The following is a 21,458-nucleotide window of genomic DNA, read 5'->3' on the forward strand; positions in this document are numbered from 1 at the left end:
CCAATAAGGAAACTCAGGTGTCAAGAAAATTGCCCAAGATTCTATAGTTAGAAAATGGTGCAGCCAGGGTTCCAACCACAGCCTGGCTTCTTAACCACATTCTGGAAAGACTTGTTCCGGGGGAGGGATTGTTCTCTTGACATTTGAACGTCCAGGAACTATTACTGCATCTGCTGGCTTCCACTGACTTTATAAGATGTTGCTGACTTGAAACTGAGCCTTACAAAGGAGAAAATGGACAAATCCTCCCTTAAAGCCAGTGTCTTCCCTAGAGCCCCAGTGTGCATTATAATCTGATAATTTTCTCTATTTTTTCTGCAAAGGACAAAACAAAGCTAGGTGTTTCTCTGTATCATCTTCCTTGCTAAGAACCCTTACTGAATTACAAGTTCATAGGAGAAGTGTTTATATGAGCTGTATAATTTAACTAAACTTTCCACAAGAATGCACTGAGTTAATGGATAACAGCTGTGGGTACTGTGAAAAACAACTTGTCCGTACCTGGAGTGCCGTCATAGGGCTTCGCCACCCTGGCTGCATGTTAGAATAACAAACGAAGCTTTTAGAAATGCCAGGTGACTGGGCCCCTCCCAGACCTCAGATTGTATTCCGGTCAGTGTGGGGGAGTGGACAGGAATCCGCGGATTTTGAAATCATGCCAGGTGATACAAATGTGCAGCCAGGGTTAGAACTCATCAGCTAGAAGAAAAGGTATGTATTTATATATTTGTTTGGAGTGATCTGCAATCCTTCGTAGTGATCCCAATCTCTAATTTACTTAAATCTTGAACTATATGGGTCCTTTCTAACCGTCCAAAATGTATTTTTAAAGACGTGAACAATAGCAGTAACTCTGAATATATAAATGAGTTAACGAAACACAAAACATTTCCAGATATGGGCCATTCCTTGGAGCCTTTTAAAAAATTTCTTTAAATCTATATTTATTTACTTTTTAGAGAGAGAGGAAGGGAGAGAGAAAGAGGAGAGAAACACTGACATGTGAGAGATACATTGCATGGTTGCTTCTCACACCCCCCCAGCTGAGGACTTGGCCCACAACTGGGAATCAAACTGGTGACTTTTCAGTTTGCAGGCGGCTCTCAATCCACTGAGCCACACCAGCCAGAGCGCTTGGCACCTTATTACTGAAAGTGTATTAGAGCATGGTTTGAGGGTGTGCGTCATCAGCCCTCTGGGGCCGGTTAGATGCAGGACATCAGGCTCTCCCCTAGATCTGCACACTTTGACTAGATTCCCCGCATAGTGTGAGAGATCATCTGTTTCGGCGCCCCTTTTACATATGGGGAAGAGAAAACAGGGTATGAACAAGCTGATGGAATTCCCACCCAGAACTCAACTCCCAAAGTGGGAGCAGAGAGACCCTGTCTACTTATTCCTGCTCTTGTGACTTTTTTACTACATTATGCTGATATGCCATAAAAATAAATTATTGCGGCTTTCTTTCCCCAAGTGGATCAAGATTATCCTCCCTCTGTCTAAAGAATGCTCATAGGAAAATGGGGCTTTAAATAAGTAACTCATGTTCGATAATGGGGGAAAGACTTCTATGACAAAATGTATAGATTGAAAGTAGACTTGTTCTATAAAATCTATTTTACTTGAAATCTATTTTATTTCAAAAAGAAAACTAGTTGGACTACTATAAATTCATCTTTTAAACAAAAGGAAAAATGCTTTAAGTATAAAGCCATAAAATGGAATTATTTTCTTTGAAGTCTAGTGAGTAAAAACAAATCTTAAATAACAAAGGCTGGGTTTCACTCCAATGAAAATTTCCTTCTCCACTCTGCTTTAAGTGCTTTATTGGTTAAATAAGAGCAAGGGCAAAAACCTGGACATACATGTTTAAAATTAAAAAGTGATCCTGATCCTGCCCAATCCTGCAGATTAAACCATATTTTAAGTCCATTATGCCGTCTTTCAATTTCTTAAGCTTCTACATATGACAGGCACAGAATTTTAGAAACATTTTTTGAGTACTCTGTGCAAGAAGACATTTGATAAGGTTCTACATGGGGTAGATAGTCACCACCCTCAGTGACCTATTGCTTACCTATTGCTACTGTAACAAATTCCCTCAGTAGTGTGGCTTAGTGGAGTGAGTGCCAGCCTGTGAACTGAAAGGTTGCTAGTTCAATTCCCCGTCAGGGCACATGCCTGGGTTTCTGGCCATTTGGGGGTATGAGAGAGGAAATGGATTGATGTTTGTCTCCCTCTCATTTTCTTTACTTTTCCCATCTCTAAAAATAAATAGATAAAATCTTAAAAAACAACAATAACAACAAATCACCACAACTGAGTGGCTTAGCCTGTAAAGTCTGTATTATCTTAAGAGTTCTGAAGATCAAAAGTTCAAACCATTTCTCACTAGGCTAAAGTCAAGGTGTTGGCAGCCTGTGTTCTTTTTGGAGGCTTTAGAGGAGAACCCATTTTATTGCCTGTTCCAGGTGCTAGAGGCTGCTCCTAGTCTTTGGCTTGGGGTCTCTTCCCCATCTAAAGCCAGCAGTGTAGTGTCTCTCATCCCTGACTTCTTCCTTCCTTGTGTCTCCTCTCCCTGACTCTGACACACCTGCTTTGCTCTTAATAGGACTCTTGTGATTACATTGGGCCCCCCCCAGAAAATCTGGGATGATCTCCTTATATCGAGATTCTTAATTTAGTCCCATCTGCAAAGTCCTTTTTAGGGTATACAGTAGCATACACACAGTCCAGGGATTGGGATGTGGCACCTTTGGTGGTGGTGGGCGGGGGGCATTATTCACTGTAGGGGTGCCAAGAAGAGGGGACAAGGGTGAGCTACAAATGGCTGGGAAATTTTCTGAGATACAAATGTATGTTTTCTTCCTGTATTTTGTTCTTTATCCTCCCTCACTTAAATAGGAAGCCAGGTTCTAACCTTGCCTCAGAGGGGGCAGAAAGCAGAAGTTACTGACTAGACGCTTCTCTATATCTCCATTTTTAAAGGCCTAAGTGCATTGAGGAACTTGTGCTGGGTGTCCTGGAGAGAGAGGTGAGAACTCTGGGGTTGGGTGGAGGGTGGACTTAGGACTAGTGTGGGAACTCGTGTTCCCTGGAAGCCAAGAGACCTCGCAGAAAGAGTTACATGGCTCTTGGTCTCGCCTGGATTCCAGTGCCTGCAGGCATAGCACAGAATCAGCATAGCTGATAACCAGGGGTGTCCTGGTGACTGAGGTCCAAAGGAACCTCCCTGGGGTCCTGGTGCTGCAGGAGGACCAAGAATGACTGAGATTGAAATAACACCCCAGCACAGGGTGAGGGGCTCTCGGAATCAAATAAATGGGTTGAAGGAAAGTAAGAAAATACAGTATTTCTTGCCCAAGTGTCCAAACCATAAATATAAAATGAAATAAAATCACGGCATAAAAGGCATATAAAGATGGGTAAGTCTGGAGTGAGATGAAGGCCAGTAACTGGGGATCGCACTGGGGCTGCGCACATCGCACCGCACGTGCGATCAGAAGGACCACGCAGGGTGCACAGGGCACCGAGTTCTCACTCAGGGGATCAGGAGAGACTTTCTGGAAGAACTGACATCTACGCTGCTTAGGAGTTAACAGTGTTTTCTTTTTGTAATTTTTATTAAATTTACTGAGGTGACGTTAACTAATAAAATTATGTAGGTTTTAAGTGTACGATTCTATAACATACCATCTGTATTTTTTAAGATTATTTATTTATTTATCTTTAGAGGTGAATGGAAGGAGAGAGGGAGAGAATATCAATGTATGGTTGCCTCTCATGTGTCCCCTGCTGGGAACTGGCCTGCAACCCAGGCATGTGCCCTGACTGGGAATCAAACCGCCATCCATCCTCTGGTTTGCAGGCCCAGCTCAATCCAATGAGCTACACCAGCCAGGGCACATACCATTTGTATATTGTATTGTATGTTCACCACCCAAAGTCAAGTCTCCCTCCATCACAATTTATCCTCCCTTTACTCTCTCCTACCTCTTCCCAACTCGCATTCCCTCTGGTAATCACCATACTGTTGCTTGTGTCTGAGTTTTCTGTTTGTTTAATCCCCTCACCTATTTCACCCAGCTCTCCAACCCCTATCCCCGCTGACAGCTGTCAGTCTGTTCTCTGTGTCTGTGAGTCTGTTTCTCTTTGTTTGTTTATTTTGTTCATTAGATTCCACATGTAAGTGAAATCATATGGTATTTGTCTTCCTCTTACTGGCTTATTTCACTCAGCATACTGCTCTCTGGGTTCATCCATGCTGTCAAAAAATGTAATATTTCTTTATTTTTATGGCCACACAGTATTCTGTTGTGTAAATGTTCCACAACTTTTTTATTCGCTCATCTATTGATGGACACGTGGGCTGCTTCCAAATATTGGCTATTGTAAATAGCTCTCTATGAACGTAAGGGTGCATATATTCTTTTGAATTAGTTAGTGCTTTGGGTATCTTTGGATAAATTCCTAGGAATAGAATCGCTGAGACGTTCTGATAACTAGAAAAGCAGTGACAGAAAAAGGGAAGATGAGAGGAAGACTTCCCAGCCCTGAGGTGGAAATTCAGCCTGCCCTGACCTGGGGATACACGCCCCTACTCCCTTGGAGCAAGAGGAGGGCATTTTTCATGTTTCACCCACCTGCCCTTTACCCTTCTGCATCTCGGGGTGGGGGGGGCTTCTTATTAAAATCCTCATAGGTGTATGGGAAACCTTCTGGACAGCCCTAGCTGAGTTATGCCCCAGGCAGTGGAAAGGGTGTGGCATGTGCTCAGAGAAGTTGGATTTGACTCATCTGTGAAGCTACAAGAATCAATGGAGCCCAGGCTGGTGTGGCTCAGTGGACTGAGCGTGGGCCTGCGAACCAGAGGATGGATGGCGGTTTGATTCCCAGTCAGGGCACATGCCTGGGTTGCAGGCCAGTTCCCAGCAGAGGACTCACAAGAGGCAACCATACATTGATATTCTCTCCCTCTCTCCTTCCCTTTCCCTCTAAAGATAATAGGTTAAATCTTTTTTTAAAAAAAAAAGAATCAATGGTTTAACTAAGGGAGAAAAGTTGAAATGAAAGAGAGGAAAATGGTGAAGAGAACCATGGTTTTGATTGTAGGTTGGTGGAGCTTAAAATGCCTCTCCCTATTATTTTTGAAAAATCAGGAATTGGTTTCATTTTCCAGACCAATCTTCACATCACGATCTAATATGACCAAACTATAATTATACACAGCAGTAGAGAAAGGCCCCTCCTCCTTATGTTGTCTCTGTTTGTTCCAGGTTCCAGTTAGGGATTCCAGGCACTCATTTTTCTCACAATCCCAGAAATATAAGTGCCTTTCCCCAGCCTCTCACTCCCAAACCCTTACTTACAGGGACATGACTTTCACATGTGCCCTGGTAAGAGTGGTGGAAGATGGGGCCTGGGGGCTAGGTCCTGGCATGGACTGGGCAGGAAGGGAAGGAAGCATCTGTGGAGTTGGCGGGAAGGAAGAGATAGCAGGAGCAGTGAGTCAAAGGTCCCTGCCTGCCCCGGGGGCATTGAATGGGAGGAGCTCACCCAGCTGTGGTTCTTAGGAAGCCTGGCCCCCTGGGGGCGGGAGGGGGATGGGAAGGAGTCGGTAGAGCGCCTCTGTTTTTCCTATAAGGATTACAAAAATAATCTATAGTATTAATGATTCTTTTTTACTCAGTTTCATTTCTGACTGTCTCTATTCACCTGTGCTGGTAGCTAAAAAGTATATAGTACCAGGTCCTCTGGGATATCTTGTCCTCTCACCTCTCTTCTCTAATCAAGTGTCTTTGGCTCTGGGTCTGAAGAAGGACCTTGGAGGTAGGAAGGAGCATGTGGGCCTGGTCTACACTATGGACCACATCTCCTCTTACTTGCTCCATGCTTGGAGCACAGGAACTGTTTTGTGAGGCTGCCTTTTCCTCCTTGGACAGTTCCTACATGTCTGGCCTGGAGGGTGGGTTTAACCCACAGGTACTACGTTGGACTGAATGTCTCTGCCACCTCCCCAATGCATATGTTGAATTCCTAATCCCCAGCGTGATGGTATTTGGAGATGGGACCTTTGGAAAGTGCCGAGGTGAGGAAGGCAGAGTCATCAAAAATGGGATAAGTACCCTTATAAAAGCTCCCAAAGCTCCCTCACCCCTTCCATCATGTGAGGACACAGTGAGAAGATGGCTGTGAACTGGGAAGCGGGACCTCACCAGATATTTAATCTCCTTGTGCCTTCATCTTGGACTTCCCAGAAGTGTGAGAAGGACATTTTGGCTGTTTATAAATCTATGGTATTTTTGTTCTAGCATCCTGAATGGACTAAGTTATGTTTAGTTTGACATGGATAATTGAGTCAATTAAAAATTAAAAGTCTGTAACTTAAAGTTTAGATTTGAAAAATCAGGAGATCTGGCAACACTGGGCCCCCACTCCTGCTGGGCAGCAATCAGCAGACTTTGGGTAATGGCAACCCCTCTAGGTGGGCCATTTCACTCCTCATAATCTTCTACAACTATCTGTGCTTCCCTCATTTGTCACCTACTTAGACCCTGTAAGTGTCTGAGTTGTAACTTCTGGCCTAGACACAGACATTTGTTTTCTGGAATCTACTATTCCTGCGCTTGTCCATTGCCCGACCCATCAGCTACTGAGAATGGCGTGTGCAGGTTATTTCTGATCTAGGAACTCAAAAGATCGCTTTCTCTCTCTGTCTGCCTCTCATACTCTCTCTGCCTCATCATCTCAGTCAGATGCATCTTTTCCTAGTCCAAAGGAGACTCTACCTTCCCCTTGCCATCTAATAAAACATTTTGTTTATACACATAAATTCCTTTCCCCAAGGGCTTATGCTTTTGGAACACAAAAGCCAGAGAGACTGGGGAGGCAGCTGGCAGATGGGGAGATTGCTCTCTCAGAAATAAAACAGAAAAAAGACAGAGAGAGAATAAGTTAGTGAATTCAATCTCTCTCTCAGATCTGAGTTTAAAACTAAGTGAGTTCTCAACATTCCTGATGAGACCAGATTTCTGGAACCTGTTATCATGTGTTTCTGTTCTTTATCTTCATAGAACTCATCACAATTTGTGATCATTTCATTAATATTTACTTTTCTATTGAACTGTAAACTCTTAACATAGCATCATTAAAGCCTAACAAAGGGCTACCACATATAGTGAATGTTATTAAATATTTGATGAAAGAAATAAAGAAGAAAGAGAGGAGGGATTAGGAAGGGAAGGAGAGGGGAGAAAAGGCAAGAGGAGGAGAGATAAAAGAGAAAAAGAGAGGAGAGAAGACACAAGAAGGAAAAGAAAGATCAAAAGAAAAAAGAGAGGTGAGAAGCCGGAGCAAGCAAACTGGCTGGTGAAAACAGTGTGGAATGGAAGTCCACTGGTTATCAGCACCCTGGGTTGATAGAGGAACCTGGGACACATTAGATACCTAGGCGGTATAGATATAAGCAATAGAGACCCTAGCATCTTGATGTGAATAGTGTTGAGGTCATTTTGTGTGTTGGTAAGCATTAGGGACTCAGCTATCAGACATGGGATACAAGTACTGCCATATTTATAAACCCTATAGGTTATCAGTGAGGATTCTTTTTATAAAATGTCCACCTGGCCTTACATTGGATTAAGGAGAAAAGCTGTCTGAGGTGGGACGAGGCTTGGGACAAAAGTTAAAGAGTTCAATAATCTTAAAAATGTATTTGAAAAATTAAACATACACAGTAGAAAGTATCTTCTAGCTCTCTATTAATTCTTTTTTTACTCTAGGTGACCCTTTGACTAAATATAGGATAAATATTTACAAGTAAAATTTATAAATAAAGATAACATTCTCTGAATATCAAATATCAACACAAAGAAACAAAAAGCACCTACAATCTCTGATGGAAAAAGCCACTTAAGCTTTTCTTTTAATATATTTTATTGATTTTGCTATTACAGTTGTCCCATTTCCCCCTTTATTTCCCTTTGCCCTGAACCCCCCACACATTCCTCCCCCTTAGATTATGTCCATGGGTCATGCATATAAGTTCATTGGCTTCTACTTTTTCTATACTATTCTTAACCTCCCCCTGTCTGTTTTGTATCTACCATTTATGCTTCTTAGTCCCAGTATCCACCATTCTCTCCCTCACCTCCCCGCTGATAACCCTCCATGTGATCCCCATTTTTGTGAGTCTGTTCCTGTTCTAGTTGTTTGCTTAGTTTGTTTTTGTTTTTTTAGGTTCAGTTGTTAATAGTTGTGAGTTTGTTGTCATTTTAATGTTCATATTTTTGATCGTCTTATTTTTCCTAGATAAGTCCCTTTAACATTTCATATAATGAGGGCTGGGTAAAGATGAACTTTAACTTGACCTTACCTGGGAAGCACTTTATCTGCCCTTCTGTTCTAAATGATAGCTTTCCTAGATAGAATAATCTTGGATGTTCACGACTTGTCTTTCATGATTCGGAATACTTTCTAGCCCCTTCTTGCCTGCAAGGTTTCTTTTGAGAAATCAGTCTTATGGGAGCTGATAGTCTTATAGGCACTTTTTTGTAGTTAACTGTCTCCTTTTTTCTTGCTGCTTTTAAGATTCTCTCCTTATCTTTAATCTTGTATAATGTAATTATGATGTGCCTTGGTGTATGATTCAACTTCTTTGGAGTTCTCTAGTTTCCTGGACTTCCTGGAAGTCTATTTCCCTCCCCAGATTGGGGAAGTTCTCCTTCATTATTTTTTTCAAATAAGTTCTCAATTTCTTGCAGTTCCTCTTCTCCTTCCGGCAACCCTATGATTCAGATGTTTGAATGTTTGAGGTTGTCCCAGTGGTCCCTAAGCCTCTCCTCGTTTTCTTGAATTCCTGTTTCTTCATTCAGTTCTGATTGAATGTTTCTTTCTTCCTTCTGGTCCAAACCGCTGGTTTGAGTCTCAGTTTCTTTCCTTTCACTGTTGGTTCCCCATATATTTTCCTTTATTTCACTTTTCATAGTTGTCACTTTTTCCTTTTCTTGCAGCCATACTGTGCATCTAATAGGTTGGCTATCTCTTCATTGCTTAACTGTATTTTTTCTGGAGCTTTGATCTGTTCTTTCATTTGGGCCATTGTTTTTTTTTTTTTCTCTCAGGGCATCTCTTATGTAGTAAGGGGTGGAGTCTTAGGTATTTACCAGGGTGGGGCAATTCACATTGCTGCATTGTGGAGTGTATGTGAGGGAGGGGTCTGAGAGGGAACAGTGCTGTTTGCTTAGCTCTAGGCCAGGTTTTGGTCACTTCCTCCACTACCCACAAGCAAACTGGCCCTTCTGGTGCTGGTTCCCAGGTGGGTGGGTTTGTGTATGTTCTAGGACCCAGTGGCTCTCTCTAATGAACTCTCCTGTGAGGCTGGGAGTTTCTCCCACTGCTACAACCTCAACAGGTTTTTTCAGTCAGAGGTTTTGAGTCTTTATTTCCCTGGGCTGGAACCCTGGGTTGCATGGTCTGTCTTGCTCCCGGTTGTTTCTCCCAGTTTATCCGCATGAAAACATGGGACCACCCACTTCACCAGCCACTGCCCGCTCTGGTCCTCCAGCTGCCACCTTGCCTTGAATCCTGCCCTCCCCAGCTGCCTGTCTCTGACCTTCCTACTGGTCTGGATGAGTGTTTCTTCTTTAATTCTTCCGTTGTTGGATTTCCATACAGTTCAATTTTCTGGCAGTTCTGGTTGGTTTTTTGTTTTTAAATTTGTTGTTGTCCTTCTTTTGGTTGTGTGAGAAGGCAAAGTGTATCTACCTACGCTTCCATCTTGACTGGAAGTCTGCCAGCTTTTGTTGGCTTACTAATGAGGCAGTTTATTGAGTTATTATTTTTAAACTTAATATTATTATTATTGAAATTAGGTGTTGTAAGAGATACTAAGAATATATAGATGGTTTTATTTACTTGCAGTTCAAAATCTAATTAGAAGACAGAGTTTAAATACAATGAAGTTGAATAACTTTACAAGGTTAGAGTATTAGAATGTATTATCATTAAGAAAAATAACTCTCATAGGTGTTTCAAAGACAATGGGAAGTTGGGGCAATTATCCACACGTGCAGAATTCTAGATATTGTGTGCTGTGAATTCTGAAATGATACTGGCCTGAAGCATGAGAAATGAGAAATGGTATTTGTCTGCTGATGCTCAGATTGCAAGCCCAAATAGTAAGACAGAAAGTAGTCTACATTACTATCTAATTACAGTTAAAATTGTTTTATTTGCTTGGGCTTACACATATGGTGACCACTTGGAAATTCTAGACTTGCTGCTTGCAGAACATTTTAACTAAAAGCAATAAAATGAATACACTTTGAACTTTTAGCTAAATACTTTTTTGCATCCATGGCCATTTCTGTTTCATATTGAGAGATTTGGCTGGCAATCTTAGGAAGTTAGCATGAGAGAAAAGTTGACACCAAAAGAAACTTGGAGAACATGAATCTGTGTTCAAAGTTCAGCTAAGATGAAGAAGTAGGTCCATGTCAGCATGAGTTGCCAATAATAATGTTATAAAAAATGTTTTCCGGAGGACGACAGCCTTTTTTTTTTTTTTTGCATGAAATAACTCAAACCATACTTAGTAAACAGAAGTTCTAGATGTAATTGAAAACAATGGATCACACATCATACCACATACAAATAGAAAGTTAAACATTGAGAACTTACGCATGCAAAGGTCACTTGGAAGGTTTCCCACAATAATGGGATTTAAGTAAACAAGTCTTCACTTGAATGCCTTTTATGTGGTCAGCTTTATGAGGGGATGAAAGAGGATGGGAAGGGGAACTAATGAAGGACTGTACCAAAGACATGGTCCTTGAGTTTGAAAACACTCACTGATTTGGGGGAATAAGCAGGAAACACATGAAACTGCTAAGAAACAATATAAAGCAGTATATAGTTACCTATTTAAATGATAAGTGGAATACCTGTAAGTGTGAAGGATGGTTGCAGAAAGTGAGTATAGTGGAGCCTAGAGGGGCTTTCACTGGGCTAGACATGGTGTGGAGAGGGCAATTGGACAGAAAGGGCTTTCCAGAAGGGGGAAGCAAGAAACAAGAAGGATGGGTGGGCAGGACAATCGGGTCAAAGTGATCAGGTCACTTTCTAGCAGATGAAGTCTTTGCTTTCCTGTCCATACCTGCCTTATAGTATCCGTCCCTTTGGATTTATACCCAACTCCATCTCTTGCTGCTGCCTGAATCATCTGTGTGTTCTGAACACTGTGTTCCTCTCTCTCTGTCCAGTTTTTATTTTATACCATCTCAGGAGTTAGACTGCTTGGGTTGAACCATGACTTCTCCATTTACCAGCTGGGCAAATTATTTAACTTCTTAGTGCCTTAGTTTCCCCATATTTAAAAAGGAGTTAACAATGGATTAAATCCCTTAATGAATATAATTTTTAAAATAAAAGTGAGTAACATATAATAAGCAATCAATGCATGTTAACTATAATGTCAGCTATTCCTTGATTGGTGTTGAAGACCCACCTCAAAACTTAAACTGGTGTCAAAGAGCTTTGGAAGCACTAATAATAATCCAGGGTCTGGGCAAGAGAGACTGAGTGAGGCTGATAAGTCGGACATGGTGGCTTCCCAGAGGTGCATGCCACATTGCCTCTGCCAGTACCAGGGTCATCCCTAGAGACTGGTTCTGTCTGAGCTCCCACACCCTACGGAAATGCTTCCACAGATGGTGATAGTTGGGAATAGAGAACTGAGGATGTTGGTTTTGATTATTGGCAAAGAAGAAACAGTGAACAGAGACAAGATGAAAACATCTTCCAGAAATAATTTAAGTAACTGATTCTACAGACAGAAGAGGTGATACTTGGACTTAGAAAACCAGGTCTGTGAACATGGAATTTAAGGACTGGGAAGAGAGAAAGAGAAGTCAAAAAATAAACAACCAAAGAGAAGGGAAATGAACCAGAGAAGATGCCCTTATGGAAGCCATGAGAACAGTTTCAAGCAGAAGTGTGTTTTATTTGTGACCCAAATGAATATTCAACTCTCACACCAGAATCTGTGCTTCCTCTGCCTATGGTTTCTCAAATATTTCTCACAAACCCTACTATTCTGTGGCTCTGTCAACTCTTTAAGGAGGTTCTTGGCGTTTTACTCATAATTGGTAAATTCTCCTGCCCACTCACCACCTTTCAACACTAGAGTTGACCACTAACCTCAGTCCTGGTTCACAGAGCACCCACCACCACCCATTCTCTCAGCCACTAGTCTGTTTACTTCTCCTTTCCCAGAGCAGAGGCCAGTTTCATTTGGAGGCATGACAATTTTGAAATTATATCCAGGTATTTTAAATTCTTTGCGTTTTTAAATGATGTTGTTCCTGTACATATTTATAGAATTTTGATTTTCCTTCCTTCCTCAGCTTCTGCATTTCAGTTGTATGTCATATGTGGTGGACTGATTTACAGCTGCAGATTCATGATGGTCCCCTGAGCAAGTCACTTGACCCTCTGTTCCAAGCTTCTCATCCAGGAAATGATCAATTAATTTTTAATAAATTATTTCAGAATGATCCTGTGAAACAAGCCTATTCCAAGGACTTCTAAATTTATTCAAGACTCTCCTTCTTCCTCTCTGATGCCATCATCTTTTTCCTTCCCCTAGCTGTTCTTGCTGCTCCCTAAACGTAGCCACACCTCAGGACGCACATTGTGGCTCTCTGCTCTTCTCTCTCATAGCATGAATCTATCCCAAGAGCTTTATGTATTTTTTCTACGCTGATGTCTTTGAAATCTATACTTCTGTTCTTTTCACCTAAACTCGAGTTCTACATTTTTCATTGCCCTCGGTTGGATGTGCCGCTGTTAGCTCAAGCTGAGCATGTCCAGACCCAACATGGCACCATCTGCCAGTCCAGTCACTGGGACTCTTTTTTTTTTTTCCTTGTGTTCCATTACAGTTGTCCCAATTTTCCCCCTTTGCCCTTTTCTGTCCCTCCCCACCCCCTGCTCCCACGGTCTATCCCCCACCATTGTCCATGTCCATGTGTCATTCATACATATTATTTAACTACTCTCTTCCCCTTCTTTCCACAATCCTCCCACCCATTTCCTCTGGCAGCTGTCAATATGTTTCTTGTTCCCATGTCTCTAGTTCTGTTTTGCTTGCTAGTTTATTTTGTTCATTAGATTTCTCTTACAAGTGATATCACATGGTATTTGTCTTTTACCAACTGGCTTATTTCACTTAGCATAATGCTCTCCAGTTCCACCCATGCTGTTGCAAAGGGTAGAAATTCCTTCTTCTTTCTCCTGCATAGTATTCCATTGTGTAGAAGAACTAGTTTTTTTACTCCACTCATCTACCGATGGGCACTTAGGCTATTTGTCTGACCTTTCTCTTTCCTCCATCCTTCTGCACATTCAGTTGATGAGCCCTAAAGAGTTTGTCCACTTCCAACAGTGACTATTATTCCCTTTTGGTTTTAAGATTTTGAAGGATAAGAATTATATCTTGCTCATCTTAAGTTCCTCCAATTCTAGATGTTTGAAAATATCAGACATGTGATAAATATTTGTTTGAATTGGTAGTTGAGTTGCAAAGAAAGTGTACCACACTCAGATACATTTGTAAAGTCTCAAGTTGAAATTAATCAGGATTCCTTAGTAGATTGCTAATGGTTATTATTAATTCCTAAAAAAGGCATTCTAGTGTGGGACTCAGTCCAATCTTAATTGTTTTTAGGATCCATTTTTCACCAATTTGTATCTTTCTGAACAAATGTCCTAAGAACAAAGTTTGTTATGTGCTATGCTAATGCTAGCTAATTTACTATTCATATACAAAAATAGAAAATACAAAAATTAAATTCACATGAATCAAAGTGCTTTTATAAAACACATGCACATATGCATGTGTACTTACATATCTTGACAACAAAAAAACGATAAGAAATATAGGTGGATTTTTTCAATCTTGTGGTAGGAAAGACTTTTTAAGTATAAGATACATAGCAGAAGCCATAGCTATTGACATATTTAACTATATATACATTTAAATTTTTTAAATGTTTAAGTACATTAAAAAAACTAAATTTAAACACTAAAGATAAAAATTATAAATAAAATATTTGCAATGTATGTGACAGATTTTAAAAATGAACATTTTTACTATATAAAACACTTAAAAAATAAGAAAAAGCCCTGGCTGGGTGGCTCAGTTGGTTGGAGCATCGTCCCACACACCAAAATGTTGCAAGCTTGATTCCCGGTCAGGGCACGTACCTAGGTTGTGGGTTCGGTCCCTGGTTGGGGTTTACATGGAGGGAAACAATCAATATTTCTCTCTCACATCAATGTTTGTCTCTTTCTCTCTCCCACCACCTCCTCTCTCTCTAAAATCAATAAACATAATTGATTATGAAGATTGAAGTGAAGATTTCAATCTTCTTGAATGAAGATTAAAAAACAATAATAAAAATAAGAAAAAGATGAACATCCCCCAAAAGAAAAACAGGCAAAAAACATACAAGCAATTCACAAAAGAAGAAATAGGAATGGTCAGTAATATTTAGGGAAAAGCTCAACTAAGCAATGTATTTAGTGAAATGACAATTATTATAAAAGATTTGGTGAGAATGTGGGAAAAATAGAGACTGTGTTACATTGCTGGCAGAGGATCAAATTTGTATAATTATTGGAAGAGTAATCTGGCAGTATTTATCAAAAGCTTTAAAAATTCTCCTTTTGCCCAACAAATCTACTTAAAGGGATTGATGCTAAGTAAATATTCAAACAAGTATTTGAAAATGAAAGTATGATGATATTCATCATAATAATGTTTATATAAGTAAATGATTAAAAATAGCTTAATTGTCCAATTACAGTGGAATTCTATACGCCAACATTTAACAAGAGGTCCTCTGTGTTAGGGATCAGAGGTAACCTGATTTTTTTCTTTGTACTTTTTTTTTGTTTCTAAATTCAGTGAGCATTTGTTCTCAGTTATAAACCAGTGACTGTCAGTTATTTTTAAAAGTGGGCAATTCGCATGCACTGTAATGTGCAAGTTTCTTAATGAGGGGTTAGAAGGTACTAAGTTAAATACCGAACATCATTTTATATTTTAATTCCCAAATTTTAATTTTCAATTTTTCCCTTTCCCTAGAGAGAGAGAGAGAGAGAGAGAGAGAGAGAGAGAGAGAATGTCTTTTAGATGTGGTTTTCAGTTTCTCTTTCACAAAATCCTCCTTTTCCCTAAATAGCTCATGCCTCCAATCTGCCTCTGTGTGAACTTCCTTTCTTTGAATCTCAAATTTCGTGGCTCTTTTCTTCCAGCTCCCACTCCATTCCTGAACAGAGTCAGGAAGGAAGCCCCAAAGCAGTCCAGACCTGCCTGTGGGGTCAGGGCCTGCTCTCTTTGAGAGACAGTGAGATTTTTACTCTAACTCACGTGACAAATGCACTTCCAAACCTGAGTGCCAAATTTTGTTTAAATGATAGAATGTAGCACATTTTCCCTGTAAATCACTATACAGCCTACGAATCTGCCCCTGTGGGTTGAGTAAGGATAATAGACGTGTTTTCAACTTGTCACAAGCTAACTGTTTCTCTGAAATCAGGATAAGCAACGTAAAAGATTTGGTTGATCATTCTTGGGCTTCCATCACAACCGTGTTTTCCCTTTTACTCCTGTCACTACCCCATTCATTTCTGAATGTGCTTCCCAGGGCTCTCACCTCACCCCTTCCCTCAGCCCTTTCTGTCCAGTAGTCTTTTCCACTTTCACATCTTCAGAGCTCACCTACCAACCCATACCACCTGAAGGCCTATCTCCAATCCATTCGCTTTCCTGGTTCCAATTCCACATGCCCAATCCACTGCTGAAAATCTACTCAGGCTGTGTCCTTGGTGCCTCCAAATCCATAAACTATGTCTAAAATCAACTAGCCATGTCTTTCCCCAAACTCCAGACCTTCCAGCTTTTATAGTAAAACTGCCTTTTTTAATTTTATTAAGTTCAAAACCTCAGTCACTTTTGACTACTTTCTATTTTTCTACCTCTCTGAAACTCTTCTCTACCTCCCTTCCTCCAGTCCAAACATTTAGACTGGAGGTATCATTCATACTCTTTTTCCTTCCCCCTTTCTTCCCTAGTGATACCATCTGCTCCCTAGCTCAGCTCCATCACCTCTGCACAGAAGGTGTGATGACCTCTTGACTCCTCCTCACCTCTAGTGTTTTCCCAATTTACTACTGATTCAACTTCCTGAGACACTGCTTGCATCCTGCCACTCCTTCTCAAACACCGAGACAGGTCTTCTTCAATCCAGAGCCTGCTACTAAGACTTTCTATCATCTGGCCCCAATCTACCTATAGGCTAATACTTCATAATACAAATTTAGAATTCAGTTCAGCACATATTTTGACCATTCTATAACCCCACCTTGGTTTTCACCTTTGAGAAGGAAGAGATTTCAGATCATCTCCAGGAGTTCCTGGAGATCCAGGGAAATATAATAGGGCAGCTGATGATGACTAGGAAAACTACGTGAGGTCCCAATATGCCTATCTTGAAGGGCACTGAGGTGTCATTGTCCCGTGTATAACGTTTCTTGTATTTTGTATCTTCTTCAGTAAATGTCTCTATTTTTCATTTTATGTAGATAAGTACTTTCTGGATACTATATATTTATCTCCCAAATCTCCTGTCACATATTAAGTACCTCATATATACTTGTTTAATGAGTAAGTGACTGGACACTTAGATCAAACAGCCAACTTATTTAGTCTTTCTGTCTCTAACTAGGAATTGCTTAGGGGAAGCCAACTGGCTGCAGCATCAGTCATCTTATCCTGGCAAAGATGCGACAAAGAGCTATCATTTTGCAGTGTGGCTTTTGTGTTTTATTAGACAAAATACAGATTGTTGTATTTGGGGAAAAAAGTTGCTATATGGGCAAAAGCAGGGCCAACTCTTCTGTGTTTGGTGGTGGTTTTTGTTGTCTGGATGGCATACCCTTCCAGCTTCTTTCTGGTGATATACCCTGTGTACTTTCTCTGGTGTCATTGCCCACCAGCCACAAGAATGGGAATACGACAGGTAAGGTCCAGTAGGAGGAGTCAGCTCGCACTTGGGCATTGGGCCAGGTCACACTGATCAGATCCCCTACAGAGACTTTTTGTTAGAGGTAGAAGGGAAGTAGCTATGAGGCTATAACCACAGAACTACCATGAACCACAGTTCCAGTTACAAACCAGTGGCCTCCTTATTGCCCAAAACCATGATTTGGCAATCAATATAGTATTTACCTAGGTATCTTAAACTTTACATATTTAAAATGGAGGTCTTTACCCTCTAATGCATTTCCCTCCCAGTCTTTCGCATCAAAATATGTGGCGCCATTATCCACCTGATTACTCAAGCAGAGAAGCCAAGTCATCTTTGATTTCCTCTTTCCTTCATCTCCCATGGTTAATCTCTCAACAAATTCTATTGATTCTAAGTCTGACTCTTTCCTTATATTCTTTGTTAGCAACCAAGGCCAAGGTATATCTTCTCTCTGCTGGACCACTGGCGGTTGTTTGTCCAGCCTCATATCATACCAGTCTTCTGCCTGTTTAGTGGGCTCTAGCCACATCGTCCTTCTCTAGGTTCCTCTAATGACCTTTTCTAATGACTCCACAATTTTGTACCTGTTTCTTCCTGCATAGAACACTCTTTCCACTGCTCTGAAATAGCTGACCATCCTCAGGTCTCAGTTCAAATGTCACTTCCTTAAGAGGTTGCACCTGCAGCCCTATAAAGCTATCTCCCTCTCTCCAGCTTCCCCTCATTGGTTCATCCTGTTTATTTCTTTGTGGGTGCTTATGACAATGAATAATTATCTTGCTTAATTTGTCTACTTTTGCTTCCTTTTACTGACATGTAAGCTCCTCCAGGGTAGACTCTTTCTGGTCTACTATTTTTTTGTTTTAAAGACTTTTAAAATTTACTTCTTAGAGAAAGGGAAAAGAAAGAAGAAAAAAGAGGGAAAGATTAGTGTGTGAGAGATACATCAATGTGTGCTTGCTTCTCATGCACCCCCTGCTGGAGGCCTGCCCCACAACCTAGGCATGCTCCCTGATGGTGGCCTTGTGGTTCACAGGCCACCACTCAGTTCACTGAGCCATACCAGCCAGCACTTCCAGTCTACTCTTTTATGTTTGGCAGGTTCAAGGCACTTAGTAAATGTTTATGGAATAATTTATATTAACAAGTCAATTCTTTCTGCAGTATTTCCACTATTTGTTGACATTTTTCCTCCTTTGACATCTGAGACATAGTATTCTGCCTGTTCCATGACTTGCTTTTTCTTTCTTTTCCATCCTCTAAGAGTAAATGTCTAAAAGTTTGCCTTTAGCTTTCTTCCCTTTTAGTCTACATTCTGGAAAATAAATTCCATGAAGGCAAGACCTCTGTATTGCATCCCTTGCAATGCAGAACCTGGGACAGCATTTGATACGGAATGAGGACTCAATAAAAATTAATTCAAGGAATGAATGGTTTCTTTCCCTTGGTACTCTCATGGCTTCGATTCTTCGTTCATGTGACACGCTTATTTCTTTAATCAAGGCCTGACTAATCTTCGGATCATCTGTCCGACATTTTCGATTCCTACCAGATGGTTGCCCCTGAACTCCTGGCAAACACTTCAATGTTGTTATATTCAACACTGAACTCATCACTGTCCCTTTAAACCTTCTTCCTCATCAATTCCTTTCTGAGTTCTGTTATCATTTCTGACAATGATAGCATTATCTTTAAATCATAGAAAGTGTGAGAATCTTAGATTTATTTTTACTTCTTTTCTCACTTATTCACCACATTTGTTCATTTTCCAACCATATTAATCTCACTTCCTGTTCACCTCCTTCCCTCTAGTCTGTCTTCCCCTCCCTAATTCAGTTCTCTACATCTTGGCTAGAGTTCTCAGCCTCCTTAATGTCCTTTTTCATACAAGTAAATCCACTTTCAATCCTCCCTGCAGACCACTTCCAGACTTCTTTTTCTACAATACCCTAGTACTAGAAAATAGCAATTATTCTCTAGAATGAATACAAATCTAGACTGGAAATTTGCAGTTTTCATTATCTGCCCCAAACAACCATTCTGACTGTACCTTTTCCTACCTCCTTTTCAAGCTTTCTCTTCTCTAGCAGCCTTGAATGAATCAGCACTCCTGGTGTACATATTATGCTTTTTTTCTCTAATACTTGTAGTCACACTATTCACTCTGTCTCCAATTGCTATAGATATTTGTATTATACCTATTGGACTGGATCCTATTTATCCTATTAAGTTACAATAAACTCCTTTAGCACAGAAACTATGTCTAACTTGTGTTTTTAACCTCCACAGGTCTAATATGGTGCCTAGCACATATTTATTGAATGTTGAGATGTACTATAAGAGAGTGTTTAAGGATAGAGGGACTTGGATCCAAATTCTAGCTAGCTTGAGCAAGCATTAAAACTTGCTAAGCCTTGGTTTCCTGAAAAATTGATGTAATGATGCCAATCTCATGTAGTTATTGTGAGAATTAAATACAATAGTGCATGCAGAACACCTGGTGCCTTACCAGTGCTATTGTAAAGTAAAGGGACCACTTTGTCCCTTTGATCACATGAAAGCATAATATTTAAAGAACCCACTAAGCATGAAAAGCTGCCTTCCTTTTCCCTACTCTATGTTTACCCATTCTGTATCTTGTGTCTATAAAGAGCACAGGGGCCTGATGTGCCTTACAGATAGACTAGGCCACCAAAGCGGGCCCTGGAGGTTGCCTTGCCACCACTGTTCCTTAACATCCTTGCCATTTTTGTTTTGTGAGACTAAACAGTAGGAAGGTGCCTGGTATCATTCAGGGTTTCCTCATTTCCAGACTTAACTCCAACTGTGGTCCCACTGCTGACACTGCTGTCATGTTTGGCCAGTCCATGCTCTTGGTGAGTTCCTGGGCCAGTTTCGTTCTACTGTTACTTCATTTTCAGGCCAAGAGCCTAGACCTTTCCTTGCTTGTGGTGCAGGTACCTCTGGTCCTAAGAATTTGGGAGACTGAACTTCAAGCTAGGAACACAGAATTAGGAGACCACCTGAGTAAGGGTCAAAGTTGTGGCTGGGGTACAGGTGCTATATAGAAAATGTGATTATCAATCCACTTTTTCAGAAAGGTCTGTTTTCCTTTAAAGACGTGATTAATGGTCAAAACCCTTGAGACATGTACAGGAGGCTCAGAAAAGCACAGGAGATTGAATCCCAAGGTATACCAAGTTGTGAAGAGGTAAAGAAGAACAAGGACCAGGAGGAGACCACTTTGCTTGGGCATTAGGAGGTTAGCCGACTATGGGCATGACATTTTAGTGACTTAGAGAAGGCAAGAATTGTGTCTCCTTCTAGGTGAGCTAGTCAACAAGTATTTCCTGAGCACCAGCCCCCATGCTGGGACTGGAGACCTAGCAGAGGGTCAAACAGATATGTTATAAGATACTCTACGAAGAAGTATAGAAATGGCAGTTACAGTCCCCACCCTCAGAAAATAAACCATTTCTTTGAGGAATTGTAAGGGAAACTCATATGAAAAGTTTAATACAAATTATGTGTTTCTACATAATGTATCATTTCCAATATTACAACAGGCTATGGTATATTCATAGAATTTCAAAGTTTAAAAGAATTGTAATGGTTTTTCTTCTTCGATTCTCTTTTTAGGTATGAGACAACTAAAGTCATAGAAACAAAAAACTCTGGCAAGGTCACAGTTATCCCCCTTTCCCTGTGCAGATTTCACTTATTAAAAACAGCTTTAGATCATTAGTGTAACAATCTAATGCAAAGTTTGGAGTATTTCTTATGAGAATTATAACTTATCAAACACAAAATGACATTAACCATCTGCAGGATTTTCATGGAAAGCACCATAGCAAGTATAATATGATCCAATAGTTCCACTTCTTGGTATATATCAAAAGAAATAAAAATCAGAATCTCAAAGAGATATTTGCATTCTATGTTCATTGCAGAATTATTCACAAAAGCCAAGGCATGGCATCGAACTAAATGTTTATTCACAGGTGTATGGAGAAAAGAATATGGGATACACATACAATGAAATATTATTAACTTTTAAAAAGAAGGAAATATTGCCATTTGTGACACTGTGGAGGAAACTGGAGGATATTATGCTAGGTGGAATAAGCCAGACACAGAAGGGCAAATACTACAAGTTACCACTTATATGAGGAACCTAAAACAGTTAAACTCACAGAAGCAGAGAGTGGTTGTCTGGGGCTGAGAGAATCAGGGAATGGGGAGGACTTAGTGAAGGGTTACTACTAAGTTTCAATTGTGTAAGATGAGTAAGTCCTAGATATCTACTCCACAATATACTGCCTGAAGTTAAAAATACTGTATTGAATACTTAAAAGTTTGCTAAGA

General features: G+C 40.4%; 1 long non-coding RNA gene across 2 annotated transcripts in view; it reads left to right on the forward strand.

Moving 5' to 3' along the window:
* The first annotated feature begins 521 nt into the window (after positions 1–521).
* The window catches only part of LOC119057017 (uncharacterized), an 86,341-nt gene continuing 65,404 nt past the window's right edge, over positions 522–21,458 (forward strand). For both annotated transcript variants that reach the window (XR_008392469.1, XR_008392468.1), the window contains exons 1-2: positions 522–711; positions 2,989–3,034. This is a non-coding gene — a long non-coding RNA (uncharacterized LOC119057017). The remainder of the gene's footprint in view (positions 712–2,988; positions 3,035–21,458) is intronic.

This window comes from Artibeus jamaicensis, unplaced genomic scaffold (assembly GCF_021234435.1).
Source record: "Artibeus jamaicensis isolate MK-2021 breed Jamaican fruit bat unplaced genomic scaffold, CSHL_Jam_final contig_548, whole genome shotgun sequence".
NCBI lineage: Eukaryota > Metazoa > Chordata > Mammalia > Chiroptera > Phyllostomidae > Artibeus > Artibeus jamaicensis.